Source organism: Amblyomma maculatum, chromosome 4, assembly GCF_055883805.1.
Source record: "Amblyomma maculatum isolate TAMU_Amacu chromosome 4, ASM5588380v1, whole genome shotgun sequence".
Lineage (NCBI taxonomy): Eukaryota > Metazoa > Arthropoda > Arachnida > Ixodida > Ixodidae > Amblyomma > Amblyomma maculatum.
Genome location: NC_139347.1, coordinates 184,962,364 through 184,978,461, shown reverse-complemented (window position 1 = coordinate 184,978,461; position 16,098 = coordinate 184,962,364). Strand labels below are relative to the sequence as shown.

General features: G+C 45.9%; 1 protein-coding gene and 1 non-coding gene across 6 annotated transcripts in view; both read right to left on the bottom strand.

The window, feature by feature from the left end:
• Positions 1–16,098, bottom strand: part of LOC146193818 (solute carrier family 45 member 3-like) — a 133,736-nt gene that overhangs the window by 81,441 nt on the left and 36,197 nt on the right. Inside the window, exon 1 of one of the 5 annotated variants that reach the window (XM_084602841.1) lies at positions 7,215–7,607. The exons of the other annotated variants lie outside the window; for them this stretch is intronic. The gene's annotated coding sequence lies outside the window, so the exon portion shown is untranslated. Of the gene's footprint in view, positions 1–7,214; positions 7,608–16,098 lie in introns of those variants that run through there. 5 annotated transcript variants of the gene reach the window in all.
• Positions 1,111–1,269, bottom strand: LOC146193819 (U1 spliceosomal RNA). Its single transcript, XR_014707026.1, has one exon. It is a non-coding gene; the product is annotated as a U1 spliceosomal RNA (small nuclear RNA).

Here is a 16,098-nt window from a genome sequence, read left to right as displayed (position 1 = left end):
GTGAAGTTATAGATGGCGTCTTCCGGGACGGGTATTTGGGATGACGATGGAATACGAGATAGCGACACCTGTCGAAATAGGAAGAGATGAAGTGAAGTACATGCACAATTTTTTACAATTCTTTACCGCACCTACAAAAAAGGCAGGCCAAACATGGATCTAGCTACCTCGACCTAGCCGAAGATGGCGCTCAGAACACCTGACTAGAGTTCTGGGGCTTCGATCGTCCTAATGCCTCGGGACCCAACCCACATTCGAATAAGCCAATTGCAGCAAGTATCAACCTGATCGGTTACCTAATGGCTACCACCCCCCTTCAACCTTCCTGACAGTTAGCACGCTCTCCCGACGCATGCATGCAAGAAGAAAGAGCAACAAGAAGTATTAACAGGAACGACAGTGGCCCAAGCAACCACAATAGGCCTGTCAAATTTCGGGCCCTGCTCATATTCTTAAGCTGTGTGTGGGCCCCTTCATTACGAGAGGAAAAAATAAACACAAGAATGAAACGTTCCTTTTCGCCCCGTGTTGCGTACGCGTCAAAATGCATCTGGTTATTTCAACGCTACGGTTATCAATGCAAGATGGGTGGTATCGTTTCGATGCATCCTTCCCGTAGTTCTTCGATCGGCGCCGCGCACTACTAAGTGGCCGCCATATTGGCCCCTCGGTGCTCCCAAAATCTGCCACGTCGGTGACCTCTTCCGCGTAAAATGCATTACTGTTGCCAAAATAACACGCAACGGACCCCGACCAGTGGGTCCATGCTTCTGCATTATCCTTAGCGGGCCTGGCCGTTCCAATCTCAATGCGCCAGCCGTTAGACCCTGTCACCCAGTCATTCCAACGGCCTTCATCGGTGCTGTTCACCTTAAAACCTTAGAGCTGTGCACCTTACACCTGAGTGCCAACAGGCGCTTTTGTACTCAGAACATTGAAAACTCAAGGAACCGGAACCGCTCCTGCCGGGGGCCGACCGCCTACACCGGCCTTTACACTGTACCTTTAAGCAGACTTGCAGGGCTATTTGGGACAAGGGTTCAGCGCAAACAGTCGCGTTTCCAAGTGGTGTTCATAGTTGTATGAAATCTACTTTTTGATTCCGCTAAGTAGGGGGAGGCGATCGGATGCGCCGATTTGTCCCTCCCCCCACTACCAAAAATTGTATGCCCCACTAACCCGTTTTGGGAAAGTGGCGAGAGTCAGCTCGAGGCCTCATCTCGGGGCGCGCCCTCATTGATCAGCGACGACCCGACACCAGGTACGTATGCTGAAGCCAGCGGCGCGAACGCACCCAAGGAGATTCGGCATGACACCAGGATACTGTGGCCTCTGAGGCCAAAGCAAGGACTATGGCACAAAAACTGAGCTTCAAGGTTCGGATGCGGCTCCGCCTCAAAGCAGGAGTGCAAACGCGTGGACCGCTTAACGCAGGGATTGCTTTCCTGCTAAATTTAAGCAAGTCGAGTCCAAACCAGCAGGCGGAAATTTGCTAAAACATCATAAATGGTGCACAAAGTGCGATGATGGCGGCACGTGTCACGTTCCTGCCTTGAAAGATGACTGTGCGAGCGCACGTCTGCATGAGACTTCGTCGTCTTCATCCGCTTGTTCTCGGGTGCCCCAAGCGAGCGCCGCAGCTGGGTATTGTGCCTGACCAATCACTTTACCACGGTCAACACTCCTAAATACGTATTGACATTGGCTCCATAATAAGTTATGAATAGCAGTTCACATAACAAGCGCTAGACCGCCCACGCTCAGTAGTAATGTTTGGGAACTGAACGAAACTCCACGATACCTTTGTACTTTGTCGGGCGCAGGAAAAATAGAGATGAAACCTTCACTTGTCTGATATATTAAACTACGTTGGTTTTTAATCTTGGTTTATTGTCCGCACTAATGAAAGTTAGCCGAAAGCACGGCGGCGAAGAACCACTCAGTCTGAAACATGATTGCATTCGTTAATGAAAGCCACATTGGTTTCACACAATCGTCACATCGGACGAAATTAGAGGGCACATCCTGAAGAATGAAATCTGACTGAGCAAAATATTCGGCTCGGACAAAATAATACTATGCATGTGAAATCCTCGTGTTCTTTTCTTTTTTGAGCGGAAAGCACAGTTGGTGAAAGAAGGTGAATTTTCAGTTAAATGAGCACTTCTCACATGAACTGAAGGGCCCCTGCTCGCTACTGCGAAGAGGATAGCATGAAGAACATCCCAACTCGCGTGTTCACACTTATTCTTACGCACAACTCACGCGTTTTCTATCGACCTGGTGTGTCTTTCAATTTTAGAAATCTCACGCTCGTGTTTGTTCCCAGCGAACGGTCGTTGTTTGAGTTGAAGAAGTGCCACTACGGTCTCACAGAATAGCCATACGTATCCATTGCGACAAATTCGCGTTTTTTTTTTTTTTTTTTTTTCACACGTGATTGAAGTGTAATATCGTGGAGCTGCTCAGGAGACATATGTCAGCACAAACACGGCGTATGAGCATGCATTAGCAACAGATTCCTCTTAAGAAGACACTGAGCCCACATAGAAGTTGGTGTGTATCTGCAGAATACTGCGCTTTAATGGCAGGGGTCTATTATTCGATGACTACGGACTTTTCAGTGAGCAAGAAAGGGTTGAAAATGAACAAGAAGTGTCGCCAGCACCCGCTGTTCACATAAAAAAATTATGGTGAATTCTAGAGAGCTCGAGAGAGATCCCTGAAGCTAAGTTAAGATGAAGTCACGGCTCAGCGGAGTACTGATGCACATGCGCTGGCTTTCAACTCCAGCTGCAATACTCCAACTAGCCCGCACCCTAACTCTGGAAGGCTGTGCAGTCATTTACTTTTAAACATTAATTACGGAGTCCTTTTCGGTCTTCCCGTCAAGACTTTGAATCGGGTAGCAGGGGAAAAAAAAGTGGCATTGTTAAGCAAAATTGTCAGCCTAGTAAATTCAGCCTAAACGCAAAGTAAAGAACCACATAATCTGTTTATTGTGAAGAATAAAAATTGGGTAAAGTGGTCATCATGCACGTAGCATTTATTAGTTACGAAAAAGCGTTTGACTTCGTCGAAACCTCTGAATTCATGCATACATTGCGTAATCAGGGTGTGGAAGTGCCATAGTACGTGAAAGTTGTGGAAGATATCTAGTATAGTGGCTGCACGACCACGATAGTGTTATCCATTAAAAAGTAATAAAATTCCCACAATGAATGCTGTTAGATAAGGAGACACGGTTTCCCGGCACATACATTTTCAAAAGATTCAACTTAAAACTGGATTTTATGAGGAACCAGAATAAAAATGGATTCACCCTTCGCCTAGAGGAAGTATTCAGAGACCTGGCTGCGCTGTTTTATGCGAGCTTAATGTCAAGAGTTCTGTTCTATTTAGCGATTGTAGTTATTAAAATATACATTCTGTTTAGGACGTTTGCTTCTCTTAAAAACCCAAGAATACGGGATGAGAGCAGGGGGAACGCTCATATCTAGAATGGCGTTGATTTCTCATTTTTATGCCCTAGAAGCACACCCAGCGACGCAGTTCTAAAATGTGCAGTGTGGGAAGCCAGCTTTACAAGCTAAAAATGCCCGTTTTTCAAGTTAAAGATCTCGAACTGCATTGTCGATTAAATAAAACTTAAAGCCTGGATTCAACTTTTATGTTGACGGCCTTCATTTATTTAGTATACTTCTGGCCCATCTAATCAAAACTAAAGATATTAATTACTTCATTTCCGTTATTTGCTTAATTACTGATCTCACTCTGTCCGCCTTACTGTACAAACCACCTGCACAGAAAGAACTGACGTGTCTCTCGCGGGGTTTGAAATAACGATTTGTAAACAGTTAAAAAAAGCAGCCAGTATATACTTGTACAGTGTTGAACTGAGATCATCTCCCTTCCCCGATCTTACATTGGCAGTCCGCAATATTGTCTTTCCAGAAAGCCTAATTGGTTGTGTTTCTATTCGCCAATACTTGATTGCTTGCATTTTCCCTTCCCAAAAAAGTATTTGGGTCAGTGTTTGAGAAATTACCTAATATGTTAACTGATTGTTCCCCTCACCAACGGCAGAGCCACGTGGTTTAAAACAGGCTCTTTTAGTGGGACCGGGGTCAGCTTTCGTCAGGACACACTACAAGGCAGTCAAATGTAAACACGTTTTTCTTTGTGTCTCTCTGTCTGTTTTATTAACTTTTACTAAACGTTTAACCCTTCCGGAAGCATCCTCTATTAACGTGATCAGGCAACATGGAATCTGCAAGACCTCAAGCATCCTATAACCATCATCAGCATCATAGTGCAAGATCCAGAGGGAAAATCAACTGACGACCACGTGAAATTCGCCTGCACGCGTCATATAAATTACAAATCAATTTTCATTCCCGCGCACTTCCAGCTTTAGAAGAAGTACAATGGCTGCAAAGTTTTAAATTACAGTTAATATAAATAGATAGAAAGAAGTGCAATAATTCCCTATTTTGTCGCTTTGATTGACAGCAACTGGGCGAGATGCTGGAAATACAGCGAGAAACGTACAATTGTTAAATGCAATTTGCAAGTTTCAAGTAAGAATGTAGCTACAGAAACCGAAAGTGAAATTACAGTGTAGTATAATTTAAATAAGAATTTACTGGGCACCGTGGCCACCTACCTTAGAATGCGACGTAGAACATTCAAGGCGGGAACACGTCTGCTTCCTTCAGAACAAGGAATTAATCCGTTGTTGAAACTTCTCCTCCTTGTTAAGCAAACAGCTCATGTAAAGGCCGCTTGTAAAAAGACGAATTTTCCTCGGACAAGTTATATATGTATGCATATATTATAATGCGCGTTTCATTCATTGTTATATCTGGTCAAAGGACTAATACAGGAACCTGCGAGTCATGATGCATAATTATCGCATGCCATTTTTTTTTTCTTTCTGTGTACTAATCTATCTCGCTAACCATTCGAAGGAAAATTAAAAAAAAAAAGCATTCAAAAGAAGCAACTTTGGATATATTTACGTCTCAAAAACAGCAGTGGCTCATCTGCAGCGCTATCAAGCTATCTCCTAGTTTGCAGCGGATATGAAAGAAAAACCGCCCACAAGTCTCGTTGACGCTGGCGAAAGGATTGCGCGTCGGAAGAAAACGGTCACGCTCTTCCCCTCGCTCTCTCCTGCTTGCATCCAGCTCGCGTCAGCTGCGCCCTTCACGGCGACAATCGCGAGTTCGTCACGCGTTTACGTCAAAACTCACGTCAGAGAGCGCTCGCCTTCTTTCAACATTTGGTTGCTATAGTTACATGAGCCTGGCGAAGACGACCTCTGTAGAGAGTAACGAAGAAAGACGGCACCGACGTATCGTCTACAAAGCCTTATTTCCCACGTCTGCGCATGCCTAAGAGCACGGACGGCTTCGCGGGTACATAGCCAGATAAAACGGGGCGGAATCATAGGAAAACTTTCAGTCGGAAAAAAAAAAAAAAATGTTGAGTTGTTTTAGGTCTTCTTTGGGAAAGGTATTCAGTCAGTTCTTTGCCTCTATTTCTCATTTTCGGCTTTCTTTTTTAGTATATGTAGATGTAGGACCTGTCTTATAAAACTACATTAGGTGAGTGTATTACGAAAATATGTAGGCACATGCTTTGTACGTTAAGAAAATGAACCTGTACACATGCGCTACACGAAACAGCCTATAGTCAGTTAGCTTCAGTTACCGGTATAATTTTGAGCTTCTCGTGTTTATAACGAGAACCATGCGGCCACGTTTGCACACGTGAAGGCAACAGAAGTGTACGCGCGCTTTTTAGCGATTTATCATTGACCAAGATAAACGACGAGCAACAGAAAACGCATCGCTATGAGTAACGGATCTATTGATCCCTGAGGCCCTGAGCCTGTACAATTTAGAGCGCTTTGAAAGTGATCGCGCGAGCGTCGACCAACTTAACGTTCTAAGCGCTTAGTGGCCGGTTTCTGAACATAGAAAATCTCAGTTTCGCATTCTTCTCTCCCTCGTTCGCTGTTCCATGCTACAGCCATCACCCCTCGCGACAAACTCACCACCCTTTCTTTGTATTCTAAGCTTTCAATTCGTTGCGACAAATTGTGGACTTGGTTACCTCTTATATTCGCGGACGATAACAAAAACTGGTGGAAATACGGCACGCGCAGTACGATCACTGACTATTCGCTAAGCCAAAAAGAACGCAAATTATAAAGCTACTCGCCTAGAATGCAGTGGAGGCTGCGTAAGGAACAGCAAAGAAGATGAGGGAAGGAAGCCTGATACTTCCCTCGCCCACGGCAGGGGATTCTAGCTGTTCATGTTCTCGGTCGACGCTCGCAAGATAACCTTCAAATCGCGCTAGACTGCACCTTTAGGACTCCAAGCCACCAAAACATTAACACGTCACTTTAGTGGATGCTCGCCGTCTGTGGCTATAACCACTTGATGGTACCTCTGCGTCCTTCGCAAGATGCATTCGTCGCTTTTATGAGACACTACCCAGCATAACCCAGAGCGATCTCTTGCGGTTCACTTCCCTTGTATCGACTTATGAAACCGAGGTGAGACATACGTGACAGCTGAAGCAACAGCGTGCCTCACTTTCGCCTTGGCCTCTAGCCGCATTGTCAGGGCACATCCAAAAAGAACAGTACAGCTTGCACAAGTGCAAATCGCAGGCTACGATGGAAGCTTCCAAGGCTCAACAATATGTCCCGGAACGACAACATGGGCCAGGCAGGACGCCACTGACGGAGGCTCCAGTTTAATTTAGACCACCTCTAACCTGCGTTGGCATGGCAGAGCACAAGGAATGCTTTTTCTTTGCGTATCACCTGAATTGAAATGCGATCGCGGCGGCCGGGAGCCGACCCGGCGACCAAGAAACAAGCACGTAAATGCCGCTTCCAAAGAGAATCCGCGGCAGCTCAGGCCCGAAAAGTTGAATCAACAGACCCGAGCTTAAGTTCCTGATTTCCCAATTAACTTTATCACGAGAAAGACGGGCACAGCGCGCTTCGGTCTCATAGTAATTTCTTCCGGTTCATCCTGCATGCTCAGTTGCTTGATTTGCTGTCAATCGAGTACATGATTTCATAACAGCTGAGCCGCAGGCGGTGGAGCAGAAGCGCCAACCTTTCTTTGGCCCCGAAACAAAACGAAGAGCGATCGGGTAACAAGATAGCGTCACTCCACCGCCACACTTGCCTGGAATCGCAGTGTAAGGCGGTGTTTCGCACTCCATGGCCGCCGTGGGAGCATCCAACCTTCGGGCTCCCGGGGTCGTATCCGCAGTACGCGCACCGCCAAGGGAACGGCACAGCGCGGCCGCGTAACCAGGCCTAACCGACTGCCACGATAGGGACCTCGATGGAAGTCGCACGGAACGATCCAGGTTGCCGGTGCATGCCGCGAAGCGGAGCTTGTTCGTTTATTATTATTTTTTTTTTCGCTTTTCCTATCTTACCTTTTCCGAGTAAAGGGCGACACTTTAACGAATATGCACGGGCGCTATCTCGAGAGAGGTGAGGCGGTACTAGCAAAGGCGACGCTCTTCCCGTGTTTTACCGATTCACGCAAACTGCTCGCGCACGATCCACGTCTGACGCAACCGACGGGTATCGCTTTTCTCTGCCAGCAGGCGTTTCCAAACGACTGCTCGCTAAGACACGTGCGAGATTTCGGTACACCCACTGATTCCTAGCTTATTTTTTCTGGTTTTCTTTGCCTTCGCATCATCTATGCCGACGCATTTTTGTTTTTTTTTTTTACTCACCACTTGCGCGCGCCTTTCTTTCCCTCGAAGGGCGCACCTGCGTCGCTGAGAACTGTGTGGAGAGCAACGCGAAGAGAGGGAAAAAGAGGTGACGTAACTGTATTTTTTTATATTGTTTTGCTTTAAAATTGCTTCAAGGGACTTGACTCTGATCACTGCCCGTGTGAGCGCGCGCGTTTTACAGCCACATCAAAGAACGAAGGGAACGAAGGCGGTGTTGTCGAAACGGTCAGAAACAGCTTCGTCAATACATGAACGAACTGCAACCAAATTTGCTCTACGGCCGCCGTCAAGTTCCTAAAAGACGAAACGGCTGTACTTCTTAACAGCCACATTGCCTCTTATATCCTTTTTTTTTTGTTGTTTTGTTTTGTTTTTTTCGCGTACACATAGGCATTACTGGCCGCTTGGCAATATGACGTAGGTGGAACTTATGAGTAAAAAAAAAAATAGAAAAAAAGAAAGGGGCCTTGTTTTATTTCGTGTTTAGCCGGCGAGTCTAATTGCCATTGCTGGTTCGCTGTAGAGAATCCTCTACGACGAAAACCGCTCATATATTTACGGTGCAATTACGGGAAGACGAGCCTAAGGAGCCATAATAAACCATTCAACTCAGCACTCCGCCGCCGCTTATTTGCGCACATTAGCCGCCCTATCAAATAATTGGCCTGCCAAGTGTAGCAGCGGTTACGTTGTCGTAATTCATGCATCAGAAAAAAAAACGATTCTGCGTTGAACTGTGCGGACAACGCCGCCACACCTTTGCATGATAAACTTAGAAGCTTTTCAAACACTCTTTTCGTCTTGGCTAGTACCGGCAACAACATGCTGCTCTACGCACTTTGTCCATCGAACCAGCTAAATGTAATTGCTGTACTGTCATGGTTCTGATAATGGATTGTACTCTTTTTTTTTTTTTTTTTCAGAAGCACAGAAGACCGACATGCACGCGAACGGATACACCACCAATAGCTGGCTTGTGGTGGAAGAAACTACGACTTTCAAGCGAAGAAAGGTATACAACAAACATGACGATCGGCCTGGTTTCAAAGCGACAAGCAAGCTTTTTTGTAAGGTTCATTTCTAGTCGTCTCAACTGCCACGTAGTTTCTCGAAACATCATATGTGGTCTTTGTTTTTTGCTGCGTTCTATAGCTGCTCATAAATATGATTTTTGTTTTGTGTGAAATGAAGCAATTGTTCGCAATCTTTCTCACGGGTGTAGGAGTCATAAAGGGTGCTAGCTAGTCCTACGTGCGCGACACATAAGAGACAGAAATAGAATTGACTACCGCGTCCTTAAAAGGGAAGCTTAAGAATCTGGGGAACAGGGTGCCCCGTGTGCCGCCCTGTCCCCTATTACAAGCGCCAAAAGCCAACCTTGAGCACAAGTTTATGCCCGCCTTCAGGCAACCTTCCGCCACCTGAGGTCTCGGACAGTTTGCTCAACGACAGTGTAGGGATCCTGAGGGACCCCTTAATGCTGTATCACCCTGTTCTTAAGCGTACCTCGAAAGCTTCTGTGCGCGTGCAGCAAAATATTCAGCAGAGTAACACAATAAATAAATAAATAAATAAATAAATAAATAAATAAATAAATAAATAAATAAATAAATAAATAAATAAATAAATAAATAAATAAATAAATAAATAAATAAATAAATAAATAAATAAATAAATAAATAAATAAAGCAAGAAAGACAAGTTGAGCTGCCGCTTTTCGCATTCAGAAATGAAGCGCTAATGCTTTGCGCTAGAGAATCAACGAGGAGAAGCGCGTTCAGTTTCGCTCTCAATGATTTTTATACATTTGTCTGATTTCCCACTAACTTTCGCGGCTCAACCGGAAGATACGGTAAAAGGCCGGCCATCAATACATCATCATCATCACCACCGCTACCACCATCATCATCATGTGGGAATGGTGCAATGCTTCTTCTTCATAATAGTTCTCCCATTGGCTGTTAGGTGACCTATACTCTAAGGGACGCAGCATGTACCGTACGTGGGACTACATGTACCGTTGACAGAACGGATGTGCTCCTCGTTCACCTCGCTGACGACAAAGACGACAAGTTTTCAACTAAGTGAAAAGCCACGCTCAAGTTTCGAGTTAACGAGCGTCGTAATCATCGGCGCTTATTAGCATGATTGAAGGACTGTCATCAAGAACTATACAATGCTTCTAGCGAGAAGCCGAACAGGCAATGACAAAAGGAAGGCTGCAATAAAGTTATCCCAAAGTCTTTCAATCTTCAACCGTAACCACGTCACAGCGCGCCTAAGGGTGGTTCCGCTAAACACTGAGAGACGAGTGCAAGACTCCTCTGTTTCAAAATGTTATTTATACACTCCAACAGCAGTGACCTAGTGGTTTGAGCCCCTGCGCATAGCATGCGAAACGTGCCGGGTTTGATCCCAACTGCCGGAGGGTACAAACCGCTTTCCTAATGGGTACAGGTTTTCCTCCGCCAGACTTATTCTGGCTTAACGGTGAAATTGATGCTGTTAAAAGGGCGCCAGACTCAACAGTTGGTGCGTTAGTTTATTTTATACTTATAAAAGCATGGACGCACTTTAACTATTGTCTTCAAAGCGTGATAGAACCTTGCATTTCGTTTTTGTTATCGAGATCAGCATTGCGGAGAGTGGGTTCACAAAATCTCCCGCGATCGACATAGAAAGCCTCTCCACATTTAAAGAATTTCCAGCGCTAATTTCCAACGCATAGTGCTATTTAAGCACAAAGTGTCTTTCCCGCAGCAGCTACAGTGACTTGATTCGAAACAGAGCGCTTCTATTTCGCTGCGAAGCTGAAATTCCGTTTCTTGTATCAGGTCGACGCGAACGATGAGAACAAACCGTAAATGACGAGCATAACGGAGGAACTAGAACAGACAATCTCGCGCGAAAGAACTATCGAGTAAGAGTGACATATTTATCTGCCGCCTTTTCTGTGCCTTGGCACGCGGTTCGGGCAAAAAAAAAAAAAAAGATATAGAAGGAACTTTTCACTAATCTTACTTCACTCCTTATTAACAGTTCCAGTCATTACGAAAACCAGTAGGGCGACTACTCCACCGCTTAGTCTTCAATTATTTATTTTTTTTTTTGTTAGCAGGGCCTAATGTGTCTAACTCTTTTCCGTCCAAAGGAGAAACCTTTCCCAATGGCTAAATACAGAACGATATTCATCCATTGAATATATCCCGCTTAGAAAGCGGAGTGTGCGGGCGAATGTTAAAAACACCTTCACTCGGATACGGCTGAGAGCCCGCTGAGAGCTTTCTGGGACGTGATATCAAGGCTTCATATGCGTTACGCCTCATAGGTGTTCGTATCTATAGGTTTCACAGCAACGGCGAATCATTCATCACAACACTGCGACCTCGCGCCCGGCGCCGACCCCCGCCCCCCCCCCCCCCCCCCCCCCCCCCCCCTCGCTGTAAACGCAGAGCGCTGTGGAATTAACCCCGGAAAAGAAGGAGACATCCGCTACTGAGCTTCCTCCAGCGATGACGATGGCGCACCAGATAAGGCTCATTAACGAGAAAACACTTCAGGCGTTCCATTCCCTAAACGCGTGCTTGTCTCGGACCGCAACAACTTGACTTTAACGGCTCCGAGGCGCCATTGTTAGCAGCTAGCAGCTGAGACAAAGGCGCTGCTTCGCCTCGCGAAGAGAGCGAGGAGGAAGGCGATGAGGAGCGCACCGGCTGGTGCGGGACAAAAGCTTGTCGAGGAACTGAGTGTGGGAGGGAGAGAGACGGGGGGGGGGGGGGGGGGGGGGGTTAGATTTACAGATGTACACACACGCGCGGGCACGTTCCCACTGCAAGCAGTTATGGCTCGACAGCTGCTCTCTTGCAGGCAAGCAAGAGCCAGTACAGTTCGTTCTTGAGACGTCACGCGGACACGCGCATGCGCAGTGGGGAGAAAGCTGAAGTGATATGAATACTGAGATAAAAATTGGGTTCTCCTCCAATGGTGCTTGTTTGGCACGGCCGCGTTGGTGGCTCCTAGTGAGTGTCGGTATGAATGAGAGTTATTACATGGCAATCAACGAATAGGCAGGACAGTTCACTTTGGCCCAACGCTGAAAACTCGTGCAGCCAGCAATTCCAAATCACTTTCCATGCTCCACTGTCATTTATTAGACAACAGCTCGCTCCTCACTCGCAAGCAGCGACACAAACTTTACAAATTACTACCTAGCATCTAGCGTTTAAGCGGTATTAAAGATTGGTTTGGTTTTTGAGATTAAACGTCCCAAAGCGACTCAGGCTATGAGAGACGCCGTAGTGGAGGACTCCGCAAATTTCGACCACTTGGGGTTCTTCAGCATGCACTGACATCGCATCGCACACGTGCGCCTTGCTTTTTCGCCTCCATCGAAAAGTAGCCGTCGAGGCCGAGATTAGATCAAGCAACCTTGGTAACAGTAGTCGAACGCCGTAACCACTGCACCACCCTGACGGGCTTTAAATTAAAGAGCATCTCGCCTTGAAATGTATACGCATAAATCTGGACGTATGTTACACGCATAATGAAAGAGAAATATGAAAATAACAGACAAAAATTCAATATGAGAACGTACATGTCCTCTGAAAATGAACATGTTCGCGTGTCCAGTGAAAGCGTTAACTTGAATCAGGATGCGAATGAAGAAATCTTCGAAGGAATTCAGTTTGCAAGACGGCGTAGAGGTGGGGGAGGGGGGGGGGGGGGCAATAATAGTTGTGCCTTTATGGCCAAGTAGCGTATATCGTGTCTGACAAGATCCAGCGGTCTCGGCGGGAGTGACTGTGATACCAAAGGAGCAACTAGAGTTCGCAGAAGCCGAGCTAGACGATCCTGCCTGTTCATGCATGTCACATGGTTTCGTGACGTCATACACCCTGTCGACCAGTCAGCACCCGGCAATATCTTGCTCCTAACCATCACATGGCGTATATGCATGCTCGCGATTTTTCATTCCCATCTAAACTTCGAAAAAAAACCAACGCCGGACTTTTGCTGCCAAATCGCGCTAAATTTAATCACGATATTTTTTACTAACTCTAATTCGATGAAATCAACTAGTTTGTGTAGTCTCCCTACAGCGGTATAATTTAGCGTCATACAGATGGCGTCATGATGCACTCGCAACAGTGTTAACTCCCGAACTTTTATTTTCGTCGCGAAATTGGCATAACTATTGCTAGCTTTCTTTAACAGCCATAAAGATGTTATCATGTGCGATTGAAGTGTAGTTATAGGCTCCTAATCGACGGTATATGCTGAGAGCGATACGACGGACTTTTTTCGACACAATGAAAACCAGCAAAGAACAGCGGGGATTCAGATCAGTAAGTGACACGAAGTTGCCGTTTCTTACTGAAGGGCACTAGAAACGCCATCACACTGACGCATCATATTCACACACACAAAAAAAAATCACTTTCTCCGCGGGGGAAAACAAAAAGAAACAGCAAGGTTATTTTCCTTTCTTTTTTTCTTTTTCTGCAGACAAAAGAAACCTGAAATGTAAACCGAAAATAAAGGCGCCTGTCCCAATCTGAAAATTTAGGTTCTTGTCGCTTTAGATGCCTCCGCGGCAATTTATCAAAAGGGTAGCATCGAAGCATCTTCGCAAAACCGGAAAAAGGCCGCCTTGATAACCGAAGGAACATAAGGAAGGTTACATGTCTGACGAATGTTGCTGAGCGGCTGTCTCCTGCTCGTTTGCCTCGTGTACGCAGCAGCAAGTGGACAATAAAAAAACGCAGACTTTTCACCGCATCCGAGGAAACGAAGCGCAGCATACGGACTTACATGCGTAGCACTTTTATTACGTCATTTCGCCCTCATACCTTTGTCGGGCCAAGAAAGAAATCATACCTCGAAAGATGGTACTTAGGAGGTGAGGAGGTACGGCTTGTGCGGTGCTCGAAATGGACCGCGATGAAGAATAAGAAAAATAAAATATGGAAAAGAAGACATAATAGAGCAAGTGCATCAGCGGTGCCGACGAGACAGCGCCCGGTTTCGCGAATTGCATGAGAAATGGGTTTCTAATGACGCGGCTTGCCGCCTGGTAAGCTGCGCCGCTGAGGAAGAGGAAGGAGGGAATGAAACGTGTAAGGCCTAAATTATGGCCCGCGTGACTAGCATTGCCAAACGCGGCAGATCAGGCACAGATTACATGGACGGGACCGCACCAAACGTGCAATCAACTCACCGCACTTCTCCGGAGTACCTGCTTCGTACCCCTTCATGCTGTGCCTACTTTTTCATCAAAGAAGCCGCGGAACCTATTAGACGAGACAGAATTGAAGTATCGAACCTTGATATGTTCGGAAATAGTCTGTGTTACAAGCCGCAGAAAATAATATTCTATAGGTACGAAACTAAATAAAAGAAAAACACAGATATAGCGGCGATTCTTTGCTCTAACCAGCGCTGGTAGTCACCAAGAAAGTTACTGCTTGCTTGCTGCTCTGCGTCTATGCGAAGCCTGACTCATCGTCTATCCTGTTTCTATCTTTTTTTTTTCTTGCCTTGAGAACACAGTTGCAAATGAATATACTGTCAGCTACACTTGAGCTGACGCATGCGTAGTTAAAATCTTTTCAAGTGCACGAACTCATGAGACAAACAAACCCTTTGTCGCTGATATTGGTGCACCTTGAGGGTTTCGCACATTATATACAACACTGTCTAAGGCGTTTTCATGCCCAGATAGAATATTTATACTGGCGTGTCGTAGCTGAATTCGTGTTTTCCACAGACTCTGGAGGCCGGAAGGCTTAATCAAATGAGAAGCATAATCGTTCTGCACTGGTACGAATCGGATGCCGTAAGAGTGTAAGGGAAGTTCTTTAAAAAGCACGGACTTATCCTCTCGTCTTGTCGCAAATATAGTGTATTTTATAACAGTCGCCAAATAGATGCACTAGCTTACTTTTCCTTCCAAAGGCTGGGCGTTCAAAAGGCGGTCATGAACCTCTTGCCCTCTTGGCGATGGAACGAAAATAGCAAACTTCCTCCCCTTCTCAGCACGTTGTTGTTTTTCTTTTTAAGTCTTGAACGACTATTTTTATGCCGACGTTCAAAAGCACAAGGAGGCATGAAGTTTGCTTGTTACAAATGCTTTTCCTAGCTTATTTTTTGATAGTTCTCTTCCTAAGTTAGCGCTTCACTGAAGTATGCTGTGCGACTTCTTGTCCCTATATTCTATGTTTCTCCGCTCCATCAAGTAATGCTCTCTCAGACTCTTAAACAAAGGAGAGAAAATTACCCCTACCGCCAATGCTATGCACCCAGCTGGCAAACCTCTGTCGCGCCGCTGTTCATTTAAAAAGCCTTTCTATCCGTCTAGCCGGCACGCTGCCACAGCTTGTCACCTTTAATGAAGCTCTAGTCGTGACCGCACGGAGGTAGCCCTATTATGTGGGCTCTTGGTGGGTGCTCTTCCGACGCTACAGACCCACAGGCAGATCATTGAATAGCGTTTCTGACGACGCAGTCGAGGGCTACATCGGCAACAGAGCTCAGCAAAGCGCTGATTAAAAATTAAATTGCTCGCATTAAAATACAGAGGCACCGCGCCAGACGCGTGGCTCCTCTCGGAGGATGCGACTTCTCCTTTCGCCCTGATTGTGTTTTACTTTTTTTTTTTCTCCTGCACCAACGACCGGTTGATGGAGAAAATTAAGTAAAGAGAAAAGAAATGAAAATGAGAAAAGAGCTATATAAACTGCTTTTCAGGAAACGGAAGACGCAGCAACTGTGTCACTTCTCGGTAGACTCCTCACGCGTGTCGTGAGGCAAAGAGAACAAAGAAAGGAGTGCTATAGAGTGGAGGAACGGCTATCTTCTTTTTCTTGGCGAGAAGGAGCAAAACAGTTGACATTAATCGAACACGGTGTCCCCGTCAGGAGTCGAATGGGGCTTCGATGTGCTCAGTCAAGAGCTTAGTGGTACGTGCAAGGAAGCGGAGAAAGGAGAAAAGAATAAATTACATACTTTTTGAATGCAAAATTTAGAGAGGTGTATAACCCGTAATATGTCCAGCGTTAACTTCCGTGGGTATGCATGCATGAGTCTCACTATTTGGATGCTGCGCACAGGATAGCCTAGATGCAGTAAGAGCTATAAATCATCTCACGCAGGCGCCGCTTGAAGTACCCTGATACCTTTCAAAAACACTAAAAGTGATTGTTAGAAAAACTGCAACGCCTCTTTCTTGCTTTCTTGTGTTTTAGGGGGACTGCATTTTACGCGCCAGCAAAAGGGGACCAGTGTAGTGCTTTCGCGGCCCCGTGCGGTGCAGGT